This window comes from Rhinopithecus bieti, unplaced genomic scaffold (genome assembly GCF_001698545.2).
Source record: "Rhinopithecus bieti isolate Rb0 unplaced genomic scaffold, ASM169854v2 scaffold_10351, whole genome shotgun sequence".
Classification (NCBI taxonomy): Eukaryota; Metazoa; Chordata; class Mammalia; order Primates; family Cercopithecidae; genus Rhinopithecus; species Rhinopithecus bieti.
Window position 1 is genome coordinate 3,734,316 of NW_016806805.1, and position 9,491 is coordinate 3,743,806.

The 9,491-nt window shown below is 38.3% G+C and overlaps 1 pseudogene; it reads left to right on the top strand.

Annotated features, from left to right (window-relative positions):
• The first annotated feature begins 5,187 nt into the window (after positions 1-5,187).
• Positions 5,188-7,496, top strand: LOC108533173 (cullin-1 pseudogene; annotated as a pseudogene).
• The last annotated feature ends 1,995 nt before the right edge of the window (positions 7,497-9,491 follow it).

Below are 9,491 nucleotides of genomic sequence, written 5' to 3' on the forward strand. Positions count from 1 at the left end.
TTTCAAGCTGCTATAACAAAATACAGTGTAGATTGGGTGGCTAAACTAAGAAACTTAATTTTCACACCTCTCAAGGCTAGATGTCTTATTTCAGGATGGCAGCAGAGTTGGATTCTGTTGAAGACCGTCTTCCTGGATTACAAATAGTTGCCTTCTTATTGTATCTTCAAATGGAAAATAGAGATAGAGACCTCTAGTTTCCTCCTTTTCTTATAAGGGTATGAATCTCATCATGTGTGTTCCACCCTCATGACCTCATGCAAACCTGATTACTTTCCAAAGGTCCCGCTCCAAATACCATCCCACTGAAGATTAAGACTTTAACATATGAATTTTCGGGGACCCAAGCAGGTAACCAAAACACCACAATACTGGCATAAAAACCCCCAAAACAAAACAAAACAAAACAAAACAAAACAACAACAACAAAAAACCACCAACAACAAAAACAAAACAAATACACAGACAAATGGAACAAAATAAAGAACCAAAAAAAAAAAAAATTCACACACTTACAGTCAGCTCATTTTTAATAAAAATGCCAAGAGCATACAAAGGATAAAGGACAGTCTCTTTAATAAATGGTATGAGGAAATCAGGATATCCATATGCAGAAGGATGAAAATAGAACCCCTTCTTCCACCATATACAAAAATAAAAAGAGTGGGTTAAATACTTAAATGTACAACTTGAAACTATGAAAATACTAGAAGAGAACATTGGGGAAATGCTTCAGGTAAAAACACAAAAACCACAAGTAAAAGCACAGGTGACCATAGCAAAAATCGACAAATGGGATTGCGTCAAGCTAAAAAGCTTCTGCCCAGAGAAAGAAACACTTAAAAAAGTGAAGAGACCACCTACAGAATGGGAGAAAATATTTGCAAACTATCCAGCTGACAAGGGATTAAAGTCCAGAATATATAAGGGACTCAAACAACTCAATAGCAATAATAATAATAATAATCCAGTCTGAAAATTAGTAAAAGATTTAAATAGATATTTTTCAAAAGAAGACATACAAATGGCCAATAGGTACATGAAAAAGTGCTCCACATCACTAATCATTAGAAAAATGCAAATCAAAACCACAATGAGATATCAACTCACCCCAGTTAGAATGGCTATTATCAAAAGAACAAAAGAGGACAAATGCTGGTGAGTATACAGAGAAAGAGGGATACCCATACACTGTGGGTGGGAATGTAAAGTAATATAGTCATAATGGAAGACATTATATAGGTTCCTCCAAAAACTAAAACTAAAACGACTGTATGATTCAGCTATCTCCCCGTTGGGTATATATCCAAAAGAAAGAACATACTATATCAAAGAAATATACATACTTCCATGTTTATTACAGTACTATTCACAATAGCCAAATACAGAATCAACCTAACTGTTCATTAATGGATGAATGGATAAAGAAAATGTGGTATATATACCCAACAGAATATTATTCAGCCATTAAAAAGCATGAAAGCTTATCATTTGCAGCAACAGGAATGGAACTAGAGGTCAGTATGTTAATTGAAATACGTCAGGCACAGAAAGACAAATATTATACGTTTTCACTTCTATCTGGGAGCTAAAAAAGCAGATTTTATGGAAGTAGAGAGTAGAATGGTAGTTACCAGAGGCTGGGAAGAAAAGGGAAGAGGAGAGGATAATGAGAAGTTGGTTAATGGTACAAAAATAGATAGGAGAAATAAGTTCTAGTACTCATTAGTACAGTAAGAAAATTATGGTTAACAATAATTTATTGTGATCAATATAACTAGAAGAAAAATATTAATGTTCCAATACAAAAAAAATAATGTTTGAGTGTTGGATGTCCCGATTACCTTGATTTGATCATTACACATTGTATACGTGTCTCAAAATATTATATGTACCCAAAATATGTATAATTATGATCTGTCAGTACAAAACGTATCCCAAAATGGCCCCCAAACCCCAAAATACAGGATGGTAAAGGCACAAGGTAGATATTCCCATTCCAGAAGGGAGAAAAATGAAAGAAGGAAGAGGTGATGAGTCCCACATACGTCCAGAACCGATCACAGCAAATTGCACTAGACTTTAATGTTCAAGAATAATCTAGAATAATCCTTTTTCATTTGATACTCTGCCCTCCAGGACCACTGGAGTGGAAATGTCACCCCCACAGCTTGGCAGAAATCCACCCATGCTGTGGCTAGGTTGAGTAGGACTTGTGTCCACCCAGCCCTGCTGCATGGGGGTTATGCCCAAAGGCTCTCAGAATCGTGGTCTCTCCTCCAGGGTTCTGTCAGAGAGAAACTAAACCCCAAGGGCTCTACCATGTAAGGATCTTGTTTTCAAACTTCTTCCAGGTAGGGTTGTGCTACCATGGCTCCAGGTGACCTCACCCTCATGGCTTTAGTTGGAGGATATTTGGCCTGTTGAAGCTGAGATGATGTCCCTGATAATCTCTGAACTGCCTTTGGGGCTATTTCCCCCATCTTCTAGAATAGCACAAGACTACTGAATAGCTTTAGCATCCTGTCCTGTAGCCTCTAAGAAGTCTGAGAAACTTTTTTCATTCCCCCCAACTTTCATCTCCTTCAGTTCAGACTGGCAGTGTTCTTGGTGGAGTACTGATTAGGTCCCTGTTTCACACCCATACCAATCTCCTTAACAGACAGTTGCTTGGCCACACCCTTGGTTTCTTAAGACTTTGCTTAGAAACATCTTCAGCTAAATATCCAATTTTATCACTCACAAGTTCTATCTTCTGCAAAACACTAGAACACAAAGATAATTTAGCCAAGTTCTTTGCCACATTACAAAAAGGATTGCTTTCCTCTGGATTCCAATGGCATGTTCCTCTTTTCCATCTCAAACCTCATCAAAATGGCCTTTACTGTTCATATTTCCACCAACATTCTGCTCATGATTATTTATGTCTTCTCTAAGAAGAAGGAGGATTTCTCTCCAGTTCTCCTATTTTGGTCAGGCCTCACCAGATTGTCTTCAGCAGCCCCTTCATGGAAATATCTACTTTTTAAAGCATGAAGCTCAAAACTCATTTTAAGGTATTTGTTACAGTAGTATCACACTTCTTGTTAACCAATTTATTTTAGTCAGTTCAGACTTCTATAACAAACATCACAGACTTGGTGACTTAAAGAAAAAATATTTCTTACAATTCCGGAGTCTTAGAAGTCCAAGACCAAAGCGACAAAAATTTCAGTGCCTTGTGAGGACCCTCTTTCTGTTTTACAGGCAGCCCCTTTTTTTGCTATATCCTCACATGATGGAGAAAAGTAGAGCTCTTATCTCCTCTTCTTATAAGGGCAATAATTCCATCATGAGGATTCCAACCTCATGACCTTAATTCTCTCCTAAATGCACCCCCTCCAAATACCATCACATTAAAAATTAGGAATTCAACATATGAATTAGAGGAGGTGTAAATATTCAGTCCATAGCAATATAGCAATTGGAATTACCCAGTCTGAATAGCAGAAAGAAAAAATAATGAAGAGAAATAAACAGAACCTAAGAGGCCTGTGGGACACTCTTAAGCAATACTAACATACACATTCTAGGAGTAAATAACTGCAAAAGATACAGAATCAAAAGGGAACACTAGAAAATATCAATCAAACACAAAAGAAGGTAGTATTGGAGGAACTGAGGAATAAAAAGGATATAAAATATATAGAATATGAAAAGCAATGTGACAGAAGTATATTCTTTATTATTAGTAATATTTTAAGTGGCTTAGATCCCCAATTAAAGACAGAAACCAGCAGAATAAATTTTAAAGTGTGATCCAATTATATGCTGATTACAAGAAACCCACTTTAGACTCAAAGAAACAAATAGGTGGGAAGTAAAAGAATGAAAAAGATGTTGCATGTAAATAGTAGCCAAAAGACAGCTAATGTGACTATAGTCGCATAGTCAAATAGATGTTGAAATTTTTATAAAAAATTTTTATAAAAGTGAAAGAAACACATTGCATATTGATAAAAGTGGCAATTTGTCAAGGAGATATAAAATTATACACATAAATGCACCAAACAGTGGAGTCCCAAAATATATGAAGCAACTATTGATAGAATTTATGAGAGAAGTAGACACTTCTGTGAGAATAGTTGGAGACTTCAATATCCCACTTTTTTTTTTGAGGTGGAGTCTCGCTCTGTCACCCAGGCTGGAGTGCAGTGGTGTGATCTTGGCTCACTATAACCTCCACCTCCCAAGTTCAAGAGGTTCTCCTCCTCAGCCTTCCAAGTAGCTGGGATTACAGGCATGCATTATGATGCTCAGCAAATTTTTGTATTTTTAGAAAAGACCAATGCCATGTTGGCCCAGCTGGTCTCAAACTCCTCACCTCAAGTGATCTGCCTGCCTTGACCTCTCAAAGTGCAATATTCCAGTTTCATAATGGATATAATATCTACACAGAAAACAAGAAGAAAATAGACTTGAATTACACTATAAACCAACTAGACATAATAGACATAGTATGACAGATAGAACAATCCACAAAACAACAGAAAAATATATGTTTTTTTCAAGTGCACAGAAACATTCTCCAGGGTAGACTATAATTTGGTTCATAAAAATAATTATCAATAAATTTAGAAGGAATAAAATCATTTAAAGTACCTTCTCTCACAACAATAGAGAATAAAGCTGAAAATCAATAACAGAAGGAAAACTGAAAATTTTCACATACACAAAATAACACACTCTTAAACAACCAGTGGGTCAAAGAAAAAATCACAAAGCAAATTAAAAAATATTTAGAAACAAATGAAGACAAAACATAGCATACAAAAACTTATGGGACGAGGTGGCGGCAGCAGGAGGAGGAAGGCCGGGCTGGCAGGGGAGGAGAAGGTAGGCGCCACGTCACATGCAACTCCAGGCAGGGCAGTCCAGTGGCTGAGGGATGCAGCCAGATCTTGGTGGGATGGGGGTCTTGCCAAGGCCTAGGTCTGGCAACTAGGTGGAGGCATCACGGGAGCCTTTTGGATATCACGGAGATGTGTGTTTGTCTGTAATGTATTTCACTCTCTACATTTAAAGGACATTCTTTCCAAACTGCTGTGAATAAATTTGGAATGATACTGCATATTTTTATCTAATGGAGAACTAGCTGCACTTTAAATAAGGATTGCTGCACTGTATGACTTTAGAACATCCCTCACGATGTCATAAACCTGGAGCCAGAACCCCCAAGGCCTGAAGCAGATTGGCCTGGACCAGATCTGGGACGACCTCAGAGTCACCATCCAGCAGGTGTACATGCCGCACAGCATGACCAGGTCCAGATACATGGAGCTCCACACTCATGTTTATAACTAGTGTACTAGGGTACACCAGTCAAACCAAGCATGAGGAGCTGGAGTTTCTAAGTCAAAAAAGGGGCAGACACCTGAAGGAGCTCAGTTTGTTGGCTTGGAATTATGCAAACAACTTAAGTAATTTTTGAAGAATTATTTGACAAGTCTTCTTAAGGATGGAGAAGATTTGATGGACAAGAGTGTACTGAAATTCTACACTCAACAATGGGAAGATTACTGATTTTCAAGCAAAGTGCTGAATGGAATTTGTGCCTACCTCAATAGACCTTGGGTTCACCGTGAGTGTGACAAAGGATGAAAGGAATATGTGAAATCTATTCCTTTGCATTAGTGACTTATAGAGACTATTTAGGCCACTGAATAAACAGGTAAGAAATTCTGCTTCAAAGCTGATCAAAAAGGAAGAAAATGGTGAAACCATCAATACAAAACTGTGAGTGGAATTTTAGTCTTACATGGAATTGGAGCTGAATGAAGATGATGCATTTGCAAAGGGCCCTACGTTAACAGTGTATAAAGAATCCTTTGAATCTCTCTTTTTCTTCTGTTACAGAGAGATTTTATGCCAAAGAGAGCACCGAATTCTTGCAGCAGAACCCAGTTACTGAATATATGAATAAGGCAGAAGCTTGTGTGCTTCAGGAACAATGAAGAGTTCAGGTTTACCTTCATGAAGGCACACAAGATGAATTAGCAAGGAAATGTGAGCATGTCCTCATTGAAAAACACTTGGAAATTTTCCACACAGAACTTCAGAATTTATTGGATGCTGACAAAAATGAAGATTTGGGACACATGTATAATCTTGTATCTAGAATTCAGAATGACCTAGGAGAACTGAAAAAACTGCTGGAGATGCACATTCATAATCAGGGTCTTTTAGTCATTGAAAAGTGTGGAGAAGCTGCTTTAAATGACCCCCGTGCTTGATGTTCAAAAAAATGCATTGCCTTGGTAATGTCTGCATTTAACAATGACACTGGCTTTGTGGCTGCTCTTGACAAGGCTTGTGGTTGCTTCATAAACAACAATGTGGTTACCAAGATGGCCCAGTCATCCAGTAAAATCCCCTGAGTCACTGGCTCACTACTGTGACTCCTTCTTGAGGAAAAGTTCCAAGAACACAGATGAGGCAGAACTAGAAGATACACTCAATCATGTAACAGTTGTCTTCAAGTACCCAGGGGACAAAGACATGTTTCAGAAGTTCTATGCAAAAATGCTGGCCAAGAGGCTTATCCACAGTGACGATGCGAGTGATGATGCCAGTAACCATGTCAATTTTCAGCCACTGTGATGGCTGGCATAGAAAGCTGTGAATTGCCGATAACTACGTTCCAACCCTAAGGGAAGGCAGTGAGTGACATTGCTGAAGCCAGCATGTTCTCTAAGTTAAAGCAAGCTTGTGGTTTCTAGTATACCTCTAAACTTCAGTGGACGTTTCAAGACACTGGTATGAGCAAAGATCTGAATGAGCAATTAAAAAATCACCTGACAAATTCAGAACCCCTAGACTGAGATTTCAGCATTTAAGTGCTGAGCTCGGGGTCCTGGTCCTTTGAGCAGTCTTGTATGTTTGCCTTCCCTTAGGGTTGGAATGTAGTTATCGGCAATTCACAGCTTTCTATGCCAGCCGTCACCGTGGCTGAAAATTGACATGGTTATAGCAGTTGTCTAAAGGAGAATTAGTAACCAACTGCTTCACAAACAGATATACTTTGCAGGCATCCACATTCCAGATAGCAATCCTGCTTTAGTACAACACAGAAGATGCCTTGGTCCTGGAAGATGAAAATGCAAATGCTGATGAGGTGGAATTGAAGCCAGATACCTTAATAAAATTATATCTTGGTTATGAAAATTAGAAATTAAGGGTTAACATCAATGTGCCAATGAAATGGAACAGAAGCAGGAACAAGAAACCACACACAATTGAGGAAGACTGCAAACTACTGATTCAGACGGCCATCATGAGAATCATGAAGATGAGGAAGGTTCTGAAACACCAGCAGTTAGTTGATGAGGCCCTCACTCAGCTATCCTCCAGGTTCAAACCCCAGGTCCCTGATCAAGAAATGCATTGACATTCTAATTGAGAAAGAACATTTGGAGCAAGTTGATGGTGAAAAAGACACCTACAGTTACTTCACTTAACCCTCTAGGAAGGGTCTGACTGTGTGTCCTGCAGCAAATAGTTCATGTTGGAAAGAATGGAAACAACTCAAGTTTATGGCAGCCAGCCTGACACCATTGGACCTCCCTTTCTAAAACTGAGACCAAGACTCCTATCAGCTGTTCTTAGATTTACATTGGAACTGCTCAGGACAGATACATTTCAAATCTGTAAATACGGACACCAATGCCATTTACCCTAATTTAAGAACAGAAAAGACTGAACCTCCCATGGTGAAGGCTGACTGCTACTGCATTTGAATCAAGACATGGGCTCCCCCATTAGCAGCTGTTGTATTGGCAGCACTTGTCATGTTGGCAGCACTTTGAGAGCAAGTCTGAATGGACCCATGTGTAATCTGTTATGAAAACCCATTTGTTTAGTGTATTTCATTTTTAATGTGTGAAAATAAAGAAAATTAAAGGATTTCTTACTGAATGGTACCTCACATCTCAACACTAACATTGAATGTAAATGGCCGTATTGCTCCACTTAAAAGATACAGAACAATAGAATGGATAAGAATTCACCAACCAACTATTTTCTGCCTTTAAGAGACTCACCTAATGCATAAGGACTCTCATAAACTTAAGGTAAAGGGGTGGAAAAGGCATTTCATGTGAATGGACACCGAAGTGAGCAGGAGTAGCTATTCTTACATCAGACAAAATGAACTTTAAAGCAACAGCAGTTAAAAAAGACAAAGAGGGACATTATATATTGGTAAAAGGCCTGTCCAACAAGAAAGTATCACAATCCTAAATATATATGCACCTAACACTGGAGCTCCCAAATTTATAAAACAATTCCTTATAGACCTAAGAAATGAGATAGCCAGCAATACAATAGTAGTGGGGAACTTCAATACCCCACTGACAGCACTAGACAGGTCATCAAGACAGAAAGTCAACAACAACAACAACAAACAATGGATTTAAGCTATACCTTGGAACAAATGGACTTAAAAGATATACATACAAAATTTCAGCCAACAACCGCAGAACACACATTCTATGCAACAGCTCACGGAACTTTCTCCAAGATAGACTATATAACAGGCCACAAAATGAGCCTTAATAAATTTAAGAAAATTGAAATCATATTAAGCACTCTCTCAGACCACAGTGGAATAAAACTGAAAATCAACTCCAAAAGAAACTTTCAAAATCATGCAAATATATGGAAATTAAATAATCCGATCCTGAATGATCATTGGATCAAAAATGAAATCAAGATGAAAATTTGAACAATACTTCAAAGTAAACAACAATAGTGACACAACCTATCAAAACCTCTGGGATGCTGGGTGCAGTGGCTCATGCCTGTAATCCCAGCACTTTGGGAGGCCAAGGAGGGTGGATCATGAGGTCAGGAGTTCAAGACCATCCTGGCCAAGATGGTGAAACACCATCTCTACTAAAAATACAAAAATTAGCTGGGTGTGGCAGCATCTGCCTGTAGTCCCAGCTACTCAGGAGGCTGAGGCAGAAGAATCACTTGAACCTGGGAAGCAGAGGTTGCAGTGAGCCAAGATCATGCCACTGCACTCCAGCCTGGGTGACAGAATGAGACTCTGTCAAAAAAACAAAAAACAACAACAACAAAACTACCTCTCAGATACAACAAAGGCAATGCTAGGAGGAAAGTTCATAGCCCTAAAAGCCTGCATCGAAAAAACTGACAGAGCACAAACTGACAATCTACGGTCACACCTCAAGGAACCAGAGAAACAAGAACAAATCAAACCCAAACCCAGCAGAAGAAATGAAATAACAAAGATCAGAGCAGAACTAAATGAAATTGAAACAAACAAAAAATACAAAAGAGAAATTAAACAAAAATCTGGTTCTTTGAAAAGAAAAATAAAATTGATAGACCATTAGTAAGATTAACCAAGAAAAGAGAAAATCCAAATAACCTCAATGAGAAACAAAATGGGAGATATTACAACTGACATGACAGAAATACAAAAGATC